The sequence below is a fragment of the Pipistrellus kuhlii genome, unplaced genomic scaffold (assembly GCF_014108245.1).
Source record: "Pipistrellus kuhlii isolate mPipKuh1 unplaced genomic scaffold, mPipKuh1.p scaffold_m20_p_3, whole genome shotgun sequence".
Taxonomy (NCBI): domain Eukaryota; kingdom Metazoa; phylum Chordata; class Mammalia; order Chiroptera; family Vespertilionidae; genus Pipistrellus; species Pipistrellus kuhlii.
The window spans coordinates 129770016-129788532 of NW_023425529.1; the positions used below are offsets into that span (position 1 = coordinate 129770016).

General features: G+C 37.0%; 1 protein-coding gene and 1 pseudogene across 1 annotated transcript in view; both read right to left on the bottom strand.

The window, feature by feature from the left end:
• DACH1 (dachshund family transcription factor 1) overlaps positions 1 to 18517 on the bottom strand; it is a 425048-nt gene that overhangs the window by 344906 nt on the left and 61625 nt on the right. The window lies entirely within an intron of this gene.
• LOC123653055 overlaps positions 15329 to 18517 on the bottom strand; it is a 62311-nt pseudogene continuing 59122 nt past the window's right edge.

Here is an 18517-nt window from a genome sequence, read left to right on the forward strand (position 1 = left end):
AAAGTTATGAGCCTTCTCAAATGAGTGCCCCAGACTCCACAGAGGGCTCTGTGACTGGAGATGTGACATTGCCCCACTTCCCTCTTTCTCCTGAGGACAGTAATCAGTCACAAAAGCAGATCTCCTCCTTCATATCAAGCCAACAGCTGGAACCTCTTCTGCAGTGTTAAATTTAACTGGAACCCCTTCCCAGGCACTGAACTAAGTCTTGGTGGTCTGTTCTACAATCTTTAATGAATACTTCAGGGCCATAGTTTATTCTTTACTTTTGTGTAAAATTCCCATTCATTTTCATGCAACTCCATAAAAGAAGCAAGGGTTGAATATCATCCTTTAATGCCAAATTGACTATGGTCCCACAGAAAGAACAAAATTTGGGAGGCCCATGTCAGTAAACAAAAGAAAAATGCTTGGGAGACTTAAAAAAAAGCTTCAAATAGAATATTTGAATTAAAAAAATATATAATGATACAGTGGTGTCTAAAATTTAGTGATACATAAGCCGGTATAAGAGGATATATAATATAGTATATTATACTATATGAGTGGCCTGGTGCATGGATTCATGCACTGGTAGGGTCCCTTGGCATAGCCTGTGGAGACTGGGCCAAAACTGGAAGTCAAACACCACCTGTCACTCCTGTCTGTCACTCCAGCTCATCCCAGCTCCACTGCACCTGCCTGCTGCTCAATAGGCTCACTTCCACACTCCTGCTTGTGGGAGCTCACTGACCACCAGGGTGCAGCTCCTGCATTGAGCATCTGCTCCCTAGTGCTCAGTGCACATCATAGCAGCTGGTCCATTAGTCATTTGGTGGCTTAGGCTTTTATATATCTATACTAGAGGTCTGATGCACAAAGATTCATGCAAGCATGGGCCTTCCTTTCCCTGGCTGCCAGCACTGCCTTAGCTCTGGCCAGAGCCACCTGTCTACTCTGGCCCAGAGCCACCTTTCTGCCTTCCCACACTGTGGCTGAGGCCCCAGTGGCTGAGGTGGTGCAGAATGCTTGGAGCCTGTGTATGCAAATTAACCCGACATCATTGCTGATTGGCTGGTGGGTGTCACAAAGGTATGGTCAATTAGCATTTTTCTCTTTTATTAGTGTAGATACTAGAGGGAGGCCCAGTGCACAAAATTTGTTCATGGGGGTGGGGTACTCTCAGCCCACTCTGCACTCACTCTAATTGGGGACCCTTCAGGGGATGTCTGTCCACCAGTTTAGGCCAGATCCTTGTGGAACTTTTTTTATTTTTTTTTATTTTTAATATAATGATACAGTGGTGTCTAGAATTTAGTGATACATAAACTGGTATCCCTAACTGCTCTCCACTGCTGACCTGATCTCACCCCTGTGGGATTGGGCTTACACTGGTGGTCAGACACCCCTCTCACAATCTGGGACTGCTGGCTCCCAACCACTCACCTGGCTGCTTGCCTCTAACCCCTCTGTCTGCCTGCATGATGGCCCCTAACCTCTCTGCCTGCCTGACTGATTGCTTCTAACTCCTCTCCTCTCTGCTACTGTCTTGATCTCACCCCCAACTGCCTCTGCCTGCCTGATCACCCCTAACTGCCCTCCCTTGCTGGCTTGATCTCACCCCCAACTGCCCTCCCTTGCTGGCCTGATCTTGCCCCTAACTGCTCTCCCCTGCTTGCTTGATCTCACGCCTAACTGCTCTCCCCTGCTGGTCTGATCACCCTAACTGCCTCTGCCTGCCTAATCACCCCTAACTGCCCTCCCCTGCTGGCTTGATCTCACCCACAACTGCCCTCCTCTGCTAGCCAATGTGGTTATGATTAGTCATTTCCTATGCCAGTCAGCATATCTGAGCCTATCAATGAGGCCTGATCAGAAAGGTGTGGCTGATCAGCAGCCCAAGTGGAGGATTGGAGAGAAATGGAGGTGAGGCTGTTGGCCAGGCCTGGAGAGAAAGTGAGGCAAGTTCTTATCAACAGCTACCACAAAGGCTAAGGATCAGACCTTGCCTCTCTCTCTGTAGGCCTCTCTCTGGGCCTGTCCACAGCCCCCTATGTAGTCAGTGCTGGGTTGTGGCACCACCACAGCGACGCAGCACTGACTTCTGGTCTAGATGAGCCTTCAGTTGTAACAGTTGTTACGACCCTGGCTTTTTATTACATAGATAGATAATATATACAATAAAGAATATGCAATTTTATATAATAAAGTACATACATATGTAATAAAATATATGCAATTTTAGTATATATAATATATATAGTGGAATAAATGTTAAGCCACTAAAACTTTCCAAAACAATTCACTGATATAATAAATAAGCCAGAATCAAAGAGACAGTGTGGGAGAAAGATGTCAGGACTTAGAATCCATAAGAAGAATCCATAGAAGTCTGCTCCAAGCTTTACCATTTTAACATTTCTAGGAATCAATTTGATAATTAATCTATAAAATAAGGAGATTAGATTAGAGACCCTGTTCTTTCAAGTTCACATGCTCTGTTAGGCTACCTGATTCTATAACCAGTTGCCGGGCCTCATCTATGTGGATATTATGTGTGGGTATGTGTGTGTTTGTACATATACACGCACATATATATATTTACATGGGCAAACATGACTTAAATCAGAGAATGTAGTGTCAAAGTGATAATTTCTAAATTGTTTAAGTTACATTTATAAAAAATCTCTTTGTCCTTTTTGCCATAGCATTACACACAGTTGCTTTTAATTCCAGAAAGACTACTTTTGAAAAAAATTAAGAGCACTTGGGCATATTTGAACTAGGTAGATATTATTTTCTTACCTGTCATAATTGAAAAAAATGCATAGAGAACATGTTTATGTAAAAACTTAAATAGCACTTGTATTTCCAAACCATTATATAGATCCATTCTTAAGTATTATTAACATTGATTTTCAATGTTTATATATCAGATTTACTTTAATTCAACTAAAACTCATTTAGGGAAATGTATTTCTCCAGAAATCTGATTAATCTTGACAAACACCATACTAGTTCTATTTTAATTGCACCAATAAAAGAAAAAAATGTTATGTATTACTTATTGAAATCTTTCTTCAGAAATGAGTGAAAAAATAATCAGGCTATATTCAGTTCATAGGACTCCTATTTGTCACATGGGTAAAGTCAGAAAGTTAGATTTTCACTGTTTCATATTATATATTTATATGTAAAATTACTTAATCTTGTTTACTTTGTAAAATATAAGATGTTATTCTGTTTTGAGCACAATGCATTAAATTTAGAAAAAAGCTAAAAGGTGTAATACAAAACTGGCAAGTTGCAAGTATGAAATTGTCAATCACTGCTGATACTGCAGGGGTTTGATATTTAACTGAATATGAAGATTAGGTACCTGACATTAGGCATATCAATTTAAATACCGGAATAAGAAACAAATTTAATCCTAAATTGGAAAAGTGCATAAAGGTTTGCTTGAACTCATACAATTTGATGTATCCCATGTAGAGTACTATTTCTGAGTCATCATTACTTGTGTGCATAAGTCAACATTTATATTCATATCAAAAGTTTTTTGTTGTTGTTTTTTTTTAAATATATTTTATTGATTTTTTTACAGAGAAGAGGGGAGAGAGAGAGAGCTAGAAACGTCAATGAGAGAGAAACATCAACCAGCTGCCTCTTGCACACCCCCTACTGGCGATGTGCCCGCAACCAATGTACATGCCCTTGACAGGAATCGAACCTGGGACCTTTCAGTCCACAGACGACGCTCTACCACTGAGCCAAACCGGTTTCGGCCATATCAAAAGTTTTATATGTAAAAATTATAATATTTATGATGCCTTTTCCTATCCTATGTTCCCACAACTCTAAGAATATGTTATAAAAATTAATATTAAATTGGGGGAGGGTAAAAACTATGGCAAACTGATGCTAAAGGGCATTTTAACCCATTCGTTGAGTTCTCTCTGACATGTATATGTGAGTGATTGGTGTGCAATAAACCTGGGAAACATGCAAATTGCATTTCCTCATGGCAAATTGCAACTGAATTAGAATATGGAGCAAATATAAACAATGCAATCAAACTCTGTCTTTTTTATTGAGCTTCTATTTGACTTAGTATTCATTTGAAACAAAAAAAAAAAATTCTCAGGGTCTGTGACATTGTAGAGCATAAGAGATTCAATGTCACTGCCAGCATACAAATTTATTAGTCTATAAAATTTGACATTCTCTTATTTATTCACAGAAAGGACAAATAAGATATTTTTTCCTATGTACCAGAAATATCTGGGAGTGTTTATATGCCACTCCGTCTGGAGGATGCAAATAGTCAGAACTGCTTTACAATTCAGTAGGCAAAAGCCTGCTGAAGGATAACAAATGACTTCATGGTGAAACTGCTATTGAAATTCTTTCACTATGTGATATTAAAAACAACTGAACAAACAGAGATAAGGGACAAATAGGATTTGAAAGAGACATTTTTTTTTCTTACACTGCAAAAGAAAAACAAATGAATGCTCTCGTTGAACTTATATATACATTTCAGTGATTTCAGTGCATGGATTTGCTTAAAGCATGAGCTTTTTTAACTGAAGTTACTCTAAATATCCCACTAAAACCAGTGGGATCAATTCTAAAATGCCTCTTTTGGACCAAAATTATGATTTTGAAGCTTAAATAAAAGTGGAGGAATCAAGATAAGTCTTTTGCTGACTTGATTTACTGGTTTACTCTGACGTTTACCATAATGCATGGACATGATGGTTTAATAAAATTTGGTGATTAGGATGCCCTATTTAGGGAAGACTTTTTTTCTTTATCGTGTGATATCTAAAGCTAAAAGCAAAAGTTTAAGAGTTAAAGACTATGAGAATAAAAGGATTACAATGAAAGTTATCAAAAAGTGTGACTGAATAATTTATTTCATTCAATTCAGTACCTTTTAATGGAAGTTCTAAAAGTATTGACTTTGCAAGAGAAACTAGTATCATTAATTTTCAGGTGATCAGGATAGTCAAAATCTAAGAGACAAAAAGAGCATTGCTTTGCAATGGTTATTTTTATTTCTTGCTTTGAAGGAAAGATGAAAGGCTATGTTTAGTTGCTATTTAGTTAGGTGTTCCTGTTTTATTCTATGGCCAGATCAAAGCAACTATCTCTAAATTTACAAAACAGTTCACAGGGCCTCTGAAGTATAGGCTAAATGATCCGCATCAACAGCATATGAACATAGAATCTGCCAAATAAAATTCATATTATTAGGTTTTCAAATGAGTCATTATTTTGCCTAAAAATAACCAAATAATTGACTGAAGCCTTGCATGACAATGAGTTCCAGATCATCCCAAATTACCATATATGTGTGTTAATATATAATGGGCCAAAAATTCTGGAGCAAATTATAGTGATCATCCTGTAGTCTGATTTAGATTATTCTTCAGGGCAGACACTCAATGCTTATACATAAAAGTATGCCATGTGCATTCGCTTTTATATCAAGCTGTCTTAATTTAACCCATTTGCTATTTTGGACATCTAACAATGATTTACATTAGATGAGTGGGTGTTATCTTCCAATGCTAATGCTGAACCACTATTTTATTGATAATTTATTACACAATAACAATGTGGAACTATTCTGTAAAGTCATAGCTTTCCAAATGAATTCAAATTAAATTGGTTTATTAACATTTTGGTGAGCAATACCATTTCATTCAAACAAGCACTGCCCAACCAACACGGAAGTACACAGAGAAGCAGAGCGCTCCAGGACCCTGTGCTTATTTCACATATCCAGCAACCAAGTGTAGGTCAGGATTATAGAGTCTCACTCTAGCTAGCATCTTCTTCCAAAACCACCTCAGCCCATGGACAGCTTGCCCTCTCCTCCATCCAGTAATACTCTTCAACTGTATCACTCTCTCGGCATGGGATTGTGTCCGTTTTTTATAACTCTTTTCAATTATTTTTCTACTTAGCTTCTTATGCTATAGATCTTGCTGCCTTACCAGATTATACTATTGGAACTACCTTAATAGCTCTTCACATTTCATATATAACTCAGCACGATGCAATTTACTATAAATTCTATGCCCAGTAAATTTCCTTGATTATGTGACATAGTATGTTCAGTTCCTGTTTCCAAAACTCGAGGAAGATAGAAATAGTTAAATATACAGCAGAACAAAGATTATTGTTGATCTAAAAGAAACATAGGCCCTAACCAGTTTGGCTCAGTCGACCTGCGGCCTGAAAGGTCCTAGGTTTGATTCTGGTTAAGGGCATGTACCTGGGTTGTGGGCACATCCCCAGGGAGAGGTGTGCAGGAGGCAGCTGATTGATGTTTCTCTCTCATTAATGTTTCTAACTCTCTATCCCTCTCCCTTCCTCTCTGTAAAAAATCAATGAAATATATTTAAAATAAAATAAAATAAACATAGCTTCTAAAACAAATGTTTGGTAAAGACATATACATACCTGGAATGTAGGCAATAACCAAAAATAAAAATAAAAATACAGATGGATGACTGAAGATGGTGATTATTTTCTACTAGTATTTCTTTAAAGATGAAGGATACTTTTAGTTTGATATTGATTAATACATTCTGAAAATATCAATAATAATAAAAGCATAATATGCTAATTAGACTGGCCATCCTTCCAGACAAAGCTGGGGCTGTGAGGGAAGCCTGGGTCCCGGGTGTCTGCCAGTGGCTAGAGGGAAACCTGGGTCCTGGGTGCTGGAAGGAAGCCTATGCTGGCACCTGGGGAAAGGAAGGCCTACACTTGCACGAATTTCATACATTAGGCCTCTAGTTTTATATAAAATGCATATTAATAAAATAATATTATAAAACCACCTTGTAAAATTTTTTACTTGATAAGTCAGGTTGAGAATTCAACCTAGTCATATGTTTATATGTTTCAACTAATAGTCATCTTATGCTCAATGATACCCTCTCTTAAATGAAAAAATATGAGCATGCCACCTCAAAGGATATATAATCTTATTGGTGGGTGACCATTATTTTACTATATCTAGCCCTCATATTATTTTTGAGACATTAAGCTCTTAGCTTGCAGTGTTAAATATCATGTTCAACTGGAAAAGAAATATAATATCAGGCAACTAGAACTATAAGAACTTGTATTAATTGCACCTGACTTCATAAAAAAAGGGAGAACAGAATAAAAGGGAGATGCAAGCAGAACATGATGAAATACTCTGAAAGTTACAAAATGTTATGTCCCTTAGAATGTTATTCTAACAGCTTCTCTGTTGGAACATCTTTTAGTCTCGAGGTAGTCACCTTCCATTAAAGAGACATAAAAACATATTAAGAAAAATGTATTTCTGTAAAGTTTAACTGAAATGGTGAAGGTCTTAAGTAAACATGGGTAAATAGTGTTACAATTTTCAATTAGTGTTACAATTAAGCAGAAAATAGAATAAAGAGTAAAACAACTTAACAATTTTACTTAAATGCCTAGAATCCTTAGTTACTATTAATTTTACTTTTTTGGAAGGATGACATTAGAACATTGTTTACTGAAAAACTGAACTTCTATTACTCTCATTAAAAAGCTGGCCAACGAAATCTCTAAGACTCACTAAAAAAAAAAAAAAAAAAAAGTGACAGAAGACTCTTCAGAGCCTTTCAAAGTGGAGAGAGAATCTGAATTAACTTTGAGTCCAAAGACACTGAGAGAGAAAGGCTTTCCCATCTCAACCTTTCTCCATCCAAATCCCTTGCTCATCCGGATTCCTTGCTCTTGACTAAAAGGCAAAAGGAAAGAATTTAACCACCTACCATCTATTTTATTTACTTTTTCCCAAGAGATTTTTTTTTTTTTCCAAGTGAGAAAACTAAGACTCAGAAAGTTTCAGTAACTTGACCAAGGTAAAACCAAGTCCACACAACTAATGAATAGGAGAGGTGAAACTGGAACCCAGATCATTCTTCTGGGGCTTAAAACCCCTTCGTTTCCATTAATAATAAAATTTTTAAATATATATTTTATTGATTTTTTTTAAAGAGGAAAGGAGAGGGATAGAGAGTTAGAGACATCAATGAGAATCATTGATCAGCTGCCTCTTGCACACCCTCTACATGCCCTTGACCGGAATCAAACCCGGGACTTTTCAGTCCACAGGCTGATGCTCTATCCACTGAGGTAAACCGGTTTCGGCCCATTAATAATAATTTAAAATATATAATTGATACCTTATTAAGAGGCAGGCATTTTGCTAAACATTTTACATACAATAACTTTGACTTTGCCATAATTTGTGAGATAGATTGAAATACTCCCATCTTTTTTATTCTTTTTAACAGATAAAGAAACAAAAGGTTAGAGAAGTTAAGTAACTTCCCCTACATCCCGGAGCTAATCAGTGGCAAAGGCAGGACATGAGCCCAGCCAGCCCAAACCCATGCTCACCATCCTTCATCCTCAGAGTGAGAAAGCAGACATTTAATGAGATGGCCTGGACAACCAGATGTTTCAGTGGCCTGGATTCCTCTATGCTTTCAAACTCACTGTTCCTATACCACTTTGTCAAGTGTATGCTTATACATAATTGTATAAAAGAGAGTCTTACAAGGGCCAGGATTGACAAGAATAGCAACTTGGCCCTGGCTAGTGTGGCTCAGTTGCTTGAGCATCATCCTGTGCACCAAATGGTTGTTGTTTGGATTCCTGGTAGGGGGCATGCAGGAGGCAGCTGATTTGCTGCTTCTCTTTGGCACTGATCTCTCTCTCTCTCTCTCTCTCTCTCTCTCTCTCTCTCTCTCTCTCTCTCTCTCTCTCTCTTTCTCTCTCTGTTTCTCTCTCTCCTTTTCTCCCTCTCTCTATCTCTATCTCTTCCTTTCTCTCTAAAAATCAATGAAAATTTATTTTTTTAAAAGAATGGCAACTTGACATGGCATCCCTGTATCAAATTGTTCTGTTGTGTTGCATATGATCACTTAACTATCAATCCCCTTTAAATGAACAAGCACTTTTAAAGGGTAAATATAGGCAGAATCCCTGATGCTAATTTTCAAACTCTTCAATGGTCATTCAAGTACAGAAATCCTAGTTTCCCAACATTTTAACTGAAAAATAAAAACAGAAAACAAAATACATAATTCCCCTTAATGGGGAACCTCATTTTGGTAAGATTCAAAGTTTTTTTTTTTTTGTTTGTTTGTTTGTTTGTTTGTTTGTTTTGGCCCAGGTAATCCTAATCAGGTCACAAACCTTGCAAGCAAATAACATGTTTAGAATATACTGTTTTAAAAACATAGCTATAAATAGTTAAAGGAAATTTCATTGAATCAAAAAATCATTCTTTGAATTCCTAGTTAATTAATGTTTTTGTTTTACTTAGTAATATAAATAAAGAATATGAAAAAGAGATAATATCATTCTTCCCAGAAAAGCCCATTTCTTATTTAGAAGCACATGTCTAGCTAGATTGGCGTCTCTATTTACCAAGAAAAATGATCAGAACATAAAGGAATGAGGTCTTTCAAGCTAAAGACATGACACTAATTGGACCTCAAGTGCTTAAAGAATGCTGTAGAGATAGAAGTAAATTCACATTGCCCAGCTCAACAGCTTCATTTCTTAATGCTTTTCCTAAATCCTACAATTCTTTTACCAAGTTTCTTAATATTCCCACATCGTACCATGTTTATTTCCTTCTCTCCTGGCTCTTTTTTTTTTGCCTTTCACTTTCATACTGTGGTCTAGTTCACCTCCCAGATCCTCTGTAAGGCCTTCCATCTCTCCAAGGCAGAGCTGGTAATAACTCTTTGTTCATGATCCCACAGCAACCTTACATTACACTGAAATCATTTATTCAGAGTCAGATTCCTCCAAATGGATTAAAGAAATGGTATTTCACCTCTTATGTGGACTGAACATAATGCCTGACCTACGACAATAAGCTGAAGGAAAAAAAAATCAGATTTTGCAATCAGCCAAATATTTATTTCCAGACTTCCATGATTTATATCATCCTGTTCAAGTCATTTGGCCTTTCCAAACTTCAATTTTGCAGCTCTAATATGGAGACTATAATATCTGTCCTACAAGACTGTTAGATTAAATTTAAAAATGCATGGCCCTGGCTGAGTGGCTCAGTTGGTTAGAACTTCATCTCGATTCACCAGGGTTTCTATCTCTGATCAGGGCACATACAAGAAGCAATCAATGAATGCATAAATAAGTGGAACAACAAATCAACATCTCTCTCTCTCTCTCTCTCTCTCTCTCTCTCTCTCTCTCTCTCTCAAATCAATAACAAAAAATGCATGTATATAGCTTTGCAGAATGATTAGCATGTAATAGATGCTTCTTAGTGTCCATTTATTAGAATGAATAATTTATAGCAAGAAGAAATTAGGCTAAACATTAAGACACTATTTCTTAAGAAAGATATCTGAGACAAGAACATGCCAAGTAATATTGTAGACTTTTGTATTTTCCAGAAGTTTTAAGACAGGAGTTAGCAACTCTTCTTCTGGAATGACTTGTATTATTAGACAAGAAAAAGAAAGCTCCATTTAGCTTTCAGATTTTCTAATCATCAACCTTTTCTAATTTTGTAACTGACTTCAAAACTGCTTCAGTTTTTAGGGTATTGTTACTTTCTTCATGCAAAAAGAGTTCAAATAACATGACATGTCTTTTTGTACCAGAATATTGTTAAAAAAAATTAAAGAATATTAACTTAAGCTCATCTTCACAAAACTTTTCCTTACAGATCAAAATTATAACCAGGTAAAACTCTCCATGACTCTTGTGAACTTCTTATTTACTTTTTATTTTCCTTTTTAACGTGGTATATTATACTATATCCCTTGTACGAATCTGACTCATGACAAAGCTTTTGAACTATTACCAAATTTTCAGTATCAGTAATTCTCACTAGAAATACCATAATGTTTCAGTTTAATGATTTAAGGTTGCAAACATTCCTTCCAGAAAGACTTACAACACCTCCCAAGGCACACTTATTATAAACGGGACTCACTTAGCAGGGAAAGACACAAAACACACAGGAAATACTATATTTCAAACTAATTATAAGAACTATAATTAATTAGGAAATCACATAAAGAAGAAATTCACAAAGACACAGCACATACTTTGTATAAAAAAAAAACAAGTAAAATACTGTACTAAATTGTAAGCTGGACAGTTCATATAAACATATTCAATTAGAAAATTTACCATTAAATTTTGCCTTGTGGAAAATGCTTTATTTCCCCAAGTGTATCCAAGGGTAATTATAGACAGAAAGTTGGTTTCTCCTATTGCTTCTCTTTGTTAACAGTTATTTCTAGAACATTTAAAATTAAAATTACCGTATTTTTCGGACCATAAGACGCTCCGGACCATAAGACACACCAGTTTTTAGAGAAGGGAAATGAAGAAAAAAAGATTCTGAAACAAATAGTGTCCTAAAATATTTTATGTGCATTAAAACCCAACATCACAGTCATAAACACATGTAATCAACCCTGTAAAGTAAACAGCAGCATTTAGAACCATTTTAGAGCCGGGCAAGCACACAGAGACCACACAGAGCCGGGCAAGTAAAAAAACTTTTTTTTTAAAGTATATGTGTAGGCTATATTTGGACCATAAGACGCAGGGACTTTTTCCCCCCACTTCTGGGGGAAAAAAGTGCGTCTTATGGTCCGAAAAATACGGTACTCATTATTGTCCTTCTAGAAAAAAAATGAACAAATTTTTCTCACTTTCTTACTTCAGATATAATATTTCTACTGATTATGGTAGAAATCTTCAGTTATATATTATCATGATTGAATGACCCTATACTTATCTTATATCAGGGATGCTTTAAGACACACACACACACACACACACACACACACACACACACTTTAGCTTTTAACTTGAAATATTACTAACAAATGTCCTGATTTTACCCTGGAGGATTTAGAAAAGAAAAATGTGTACTCTGAGGGGATAAATGCCATGGGAAGAAAAAAAAATTAAGCTTAAAGTTAGAAATTTAATCCTAACAAAACTTAAAACACCTCAAGGGAAGATGATATTCTTCAGATAATTGTAGATGGCTTCTACCAACTAGCACGTAGCCTGAACTGGCTCAGTCCTTAAAGGGTCAAAATTTATTATCATTTCAGCTCACCTAATAAGGAATGTTTTTGCCGAACAAAACCAATTCCCAATAAATTCTCACTGTATTTGTTTGCTATGATTTGATTTAGAGGCCTATGGGGAGACACCATTTGGTAGCACAGGAACACAGAGGGGTAGGTGTTGCTGGGGAGAAGTAGGGCTCATGTGCCAGAAGTGTTATTGTGTCAGGTTGATTTATTGAGTGAGCTTCACTTCACCGAATGTTCCGAGATATTTATTTCCCTAAAGGCTCTGCAAAGATATGAACAGACCCGCATCCACAGATGTCATCATTGCTCATTTTACCGAGTCATGAAATTTTCTCAACTGCAATTTGTCCATCTAAAATTGCTGTAACAGAACAATGTCAATAGTAGCATCCAAGTCCAGCACCACCTTCTATATAAGGATCTGTTGCCAAATTCGGTACTTCTGTGCAACTTCATGGTAATTAAAGTGACAGAGCAGTTTGACTATAATTTCAAAAGAGTTTCTTAGAGAAGTTGCTCCAATTTTTTAAACTATACTTTGAGAGCTCAGATAAAGTGGAAACTTTAAGGAGAACCAAATCAGAATACATAAGCACAGAATAATTTATCCCCACCAAAATAAAAATAGGTGTACAGAGGTAGGAAAAGAAAGGAAGCAAACCACATATCACTAAAGCCAGAATTCCACATGTCACTTTTCTGAAAACCAGAAAATTTAGTATGTATTCTAGAGGTAAACTTTTATCTGCTTTATTTTTCACCTCTCCTTTATCAAGCAAATAAATTACAAAAGTTGATTTGAAAAACATGCTGCTATATATTCATCCATTGCCCATAACTTTTATTCAAAAACATATAGGCTAACTTATGAAAAAGTTCTTAAGGTGCATTCATGATGCCAAACATCATGACTTGGGTATTTTTCATAACCTCATCTAAAATCATCTTCAGAACCTAATAAAATTGCAATGTCTGTTTTAAATAAAAACTGCATGCTTGTGTTGAGTGTCAGATTTTGGGGGTTTATTTAAATATGTTAATATTTCTCATTATGCCATTAACAATAACCTTCATCCATTTGTGAAAAACATTTTGCCAAGCATGCACATAAAAAATTAGCAAGTGAAGCAAAATCACCTTAATTTGCTTTGGACCAGCAAATAACCAACTAATTTGCAGAAATCCCTGCCAAGCACTCATATTAAATGCTTCATGCTTATTTTATGACCTCTGCTGCTCTTCTCCTTCCCGGGCCCTGAATCATATGATCATTAACATATTGCAAGGTCTGAAACTTTATTTTTTACATTCTTTAATTAATGCCTGTTTATAGAAGGCCATAGGACTTCAGATCCAGTTAATGAAACTTCGCTCCCCCAGGCCCCTGGAGCCCAATAGAGAGCTCTCTCCTCTGTTGTTTTAGTAGCTTTTTTCCAACTGTTTGTTTATACACACTTAATTGATCTCTTTAGTCCCAGAAGCATTCCAGAGACACAACCTGTTTTGAGGCAAGCTAAAGTTTCCCCCCTTCCTTTATAAAAGCCTTGAATGCCCAAGGTTATCAGTTTTAATTTGAAAGTTGAAGATTCAGCTTTATTTACACTGTCTAAAAGTAAAAAGGGATACAGGCCCTGAAGTGTTTATTTTTACATTCATACATCGCGGAGGGGATCACAAGTGCATACTGTATATAATTATTTTGATGTAAAACTAAGTAATTACTAAATGCTGCTATGTCTTATTTTATGGCATTGAATAAACGCAGTCTTCATAACAAGTTGAAAATAAAAACAAATCAGGCTGCCAATGCATGAAATTTTCATGGCTCTTCAATTTACATTTTACATATTCCCTATGACAAGAATTTCTATTATGCTATTCCTTTTTCTGCTATAATTAAATTAAAAAAGTAATTGGCTGGTGCTGCACACTGCAGCAATGTCTTAATCACATAGACAAACAGTTTTACAATAGCTTACGCCATTTGCCACATGGGGCAATGACATTATTGTACCAGGACTATAAACTCCAGACAGATATCACATACCGGCTTTCAACCACCGTGTGGCAAGAAGAGAACATGAGGTTCATTCGGCACCCTAATTGGCACCTCTATGATGGAATCCCCAATTAAGAAAAAGTGGCTCAAATCTGGCCATGTGGTTTTGAAGACTGCCAAAATTTGAAGCTTACGCATCTGCACATACTGCTTATACACTAGGTACAGAATACAGAATATATTGTAGAATATATATGAGTTGTAAATGCTCTAAGTACTATGAGTATTGGTGATAGGAAATCATCATTTCTGCATTTTCCAGTAGAAAAATCTTAATCATGCATGTGTATATATTCTATTCATTTTTATTAGTGTTCATTTTATGAAGATGTTTCTATTTATATTTTTGGTGAATGGTACACTAACTAAAGGACAGTTTTTAAGGGTGGGGAGTTGAAGCCATGAGCTCTGGTGCTTCTACAAATGTCACGGATAAGGGATTCATGAGAGCTGGATCTTAATTCTAGCCTTACCAGTAGCTTAAAGGGTAGCTTGAGCGAGTTGCTTTAACTTTCTGAGTTGTAGCTTCCTCAGCTGTAAGATGAATAACTTAGACTATACTACCTCTAAGGTTCCATGTAGCTATCACATGGAACTTTGATTATAATCTTTTCTATGAAAAATATCTGAGAGAGCAACTAAAATTCAGCTCAGATGCTTACAAGGGCAACAAGGAAGCAAAGGGGAATAGAAAGCTCAAAAGGCTAGTGTGGCATAACCAGAGGAAGCAAGTATATTGTGTAGTTCAGCTCTCTCTCTCCATTGGTTGCAGTGGGGAAGCCCTGTTCAAAAAACACTGGCAGGTAAAAACTTCAGAATGCTAACTTCTGTATTTTTTACTTTTCTATTTAGTAACGATTACATTTGCTCTTTTACAATAGAACACCTTTTCTCCTGTCTATTAACTAGACACAGCAAGTAAAGAATTACCAGGAAAGATTTGAAAAACTTTATGAAACTTGGATGTTCTCAGCAATGCCTACACTGGATTACTTCACCAGGATTTGGAATCCTCGTGAGCTGAGACCTCTGAGAAACATTAAAATGATCCATTTTGATAACAGGGAAACCTGTCTTCTAAAATGAAATTGCATTATCCAAAATATGGCACTTTAGTAGATTTTTAAAAAATTTTCTGCTCTCTTTATTTGTTACAAAAATCTCGTTTTTGACTGGACTCAGACTCAGGTAGAAGTTCTCAGAGAGGACAGTCTGTGTCTCTTCACCATCTGTTCCTGCGTTTTCCTTTGGCCTCTTTCATTCTCTTAGCCAGAAGTTGAGCATATTCAGCGACCTCTTCCTTGTTCTTCTTAGTGCATTGTTTCTTCAGAGCGATACACCTGCGTGTGTGCTGGACACGTGGAGTAACAAGACGCTGAATCCTGGTTGCTGTCGTCCTAGGTGGCTCACCTTCATTGCTGAGAGGCTTTCTCACAAAGTCTTTGCGGGCATCCTCTCCTTTAGAGAGATGGAAGGGTTTGTGGATTCTGCTGGCTCTTTGGGGCCCCGAGGGACGAGGCACTGTGGGATCAGGGAGACAAGGAATATCTTCCTCCCTCCTCTTCTACAAGGACCAAGTTGAGAACACTGAGGTTGGCATCCACAATGCAACCCCGAGCCCAGCAGCAGGTGGACTCGGCCATGGGCCCAGATACCCTCTTCCTGGGGAAACCACCACTGATCCCAACCACATAACCCTGCTGTTCTTCACACAGAGCGTCGGCAGCAGCTTCTGTGGCCGGCTGCTTCTCCCAGAAGGTGCGAAGTTTGTGTGCATCGGCCACTTCAACTAAGCCCATGGCAGCCAGTGGCTGGGAGAGACGCTGAGCCTACACCCTCCTCGACCTAGAACCAGCGTGTTGGAGAGCTAGGACCGCAGCGACCCGTGTCCCCCAAGCCTATGCAACCCCTGCCGACTCCTCCTACTTTCATTCTGAAGCCCATTTTAGGAGAATTTAGTAGCTAATTTGAAGTACTCTTAAATCACTTTATTGGTGTGTTTTTTTTTTTACAGAGAGGAAGTGAGATGGATAGAGTTAGAAACATCGATCAGCTGCCTCCTGCACACCCCCTACTGGGGATGTGCCCACAACCAAGGTACATGCCCTTGACCGGAATCGAACCTGAGACCTTCCAGTCCGCAGATGGACGCTCTATCCACTGAGCCAAACCGGCTAGGGCTTCTTAGATCACTTTAATTATTACTAACTTAAGAAGCCCCTTTCATAAGGAGAGCCATGTATGATATACAAATATACACTTTGCCACATCAAAGGAGACATTGCAGATTTCTTACAGGCCTTTTCCAAATCCCCCTCCGGTGGAAGGGAGGGACCAGGTATTAACTGAATATAGAAAATGGAAACTGCGTCTGTAAGAACTGCGAGTTTGAAAGTCTGTTCAGAAGTTTCTCGGTGCTCTTTCTATGCCTGTCACTTTCAGAGAGGCGCACAGGAGCATTGTCTCGTCTTCGGAGAGCCCTGCCCCTCCTTTCCCACGCAGCCCTCCCTCCTCCAGTTTCCTCCTTCTCAGCTATCTGCCTCATGTAAAGCAAATTCAGTCATTCCTGGCAAGGTGCTCAATAGCTGAAAGTCTTCAATCTTCACATAAGTAGGGTGCAAATCAAACCTTATGATGGTGTAGTCAAGCTTTCAGGATCTCTGTTTGCCACCAGAAGTGTCAGAGTTTAGTACCTACTAAGCCACAGATTTATGAGGAAATGCTTGTAGATTGACAAGCAATTTTGTAACAAATGCATCTTCAGCGTTAGATTCACGGGGATGTTTAGGACATGCCTAAATGATTTAGTATTTCATACCTCTGCTCAAAAGAACAGTTCATATAAGTCAGTTCTATCTGAAGACTGTCAATCAAGCAGAAACTAAAAGTAATTTTAAAATATCGTGATTCATTTATAAAAAAAAGAAAAAAGAAAAAAAAAGTTTATCTCTAGAATTCAGGAGTGCCCAGTTCCAAGTGATAGACCGATAGCAGGCAAAGTTTGGAATACTTTAATTGAAGCAAGGCAAATTGCTTTCTTATGCAGATATGAAATACAGAAGAGTACTTTGGATTACTTTTATTTATGAGCTGTCAATATTTGAAAATATGCAAAGTTTGTATTGTTTCTCATTTGCCCCAGACTTTCAAAAACATAATTCCTTTTCCTAATGCGCTACCCTTCAGGGCAAGGAGTTGCATTGAACACCACTCAGTCACACAGAATTACAATGTTCTTTATCTTGCTCAGTACTGAAGATAGAAGAAGAAAAAAAAAAACTTCCAAAGGTTTGGAATCCTGAAACCTGTAAACAAAATCTGTGGAGCAGATAAAATTTTAAATGGCACAATGCAATTAAAGCTGAATTCAATTTGAGCACACCCTGTCCATCTGTCAGAGGGAAACAAAAGCCGAGGAGCTCCATTATTGCTGAATCCCTGCTCTTGTTAATTTGCTTGCTGAGAGATTTCAATTTCTAGGAAGTGCACAAATTAGTGTTCAGTCAGGGCTAGATCCTCAGTAAGTATAAGCAGATGGTGGAAATCAGCCCTAATCAAGTGGCCAAAGCCTTTTTTTTTTTCTGTCTGATTAAAGCATTTTAATCCTTTCAGATTGTCTGCTTTTTTTTTAGCAAATATTCACCATCCTTTATATTCCTTATATTCCAAGAGAGATTTAAATTTACCTTATGCACATGAAAGAAATAACTTTAGAAATATAGCTATCAGTTCTGAGTTACCAGCAATGGCCAATTGGATTTGTAAATTCATTCAATGCCTTTTTTTCTATTATACGGTAAATAATTGTTTGAATCATTATTAATTTATATGCTAATATAAATAAGGCATATTTAATCTCTTGTGGCAGAATTAAATTACTGAAGGAAAGACTAAGAGACTTTTTTTTTTAGATTTAAGATTAAAGCTGGCAAAAAACAGAGAGCAACTAGAAAAAGTAGCATGCATGTGCAAGTCTCTCACCAGAGAAAGAAAAAGATGTTATTCATTACATTAATACAAACTAACAAATATATTAAGTTTAATTAAAGATTACATTTAACTCAAAGCAAGAGCTACAAAAAAAGCAAGAGCTAAAAAAATGAAGTCTTTTGTAAATATTGCAAACAAAAATTAATTAGGAATAAAAACCATATAATTGTTCTTAGAGTATGAGACACACACTCAAAACCCCTGTAATCGTTATAAGTATGCCGAGTTTGGTTGTGTTAAAAACTCACCCTAACATTTATAAGCCAAGGAATATGTGAAGCAAAAATTTAAGACATTTAGAGAAGCAATGTGAATTGTGATTTAATGGTGTTTAAACAAACAG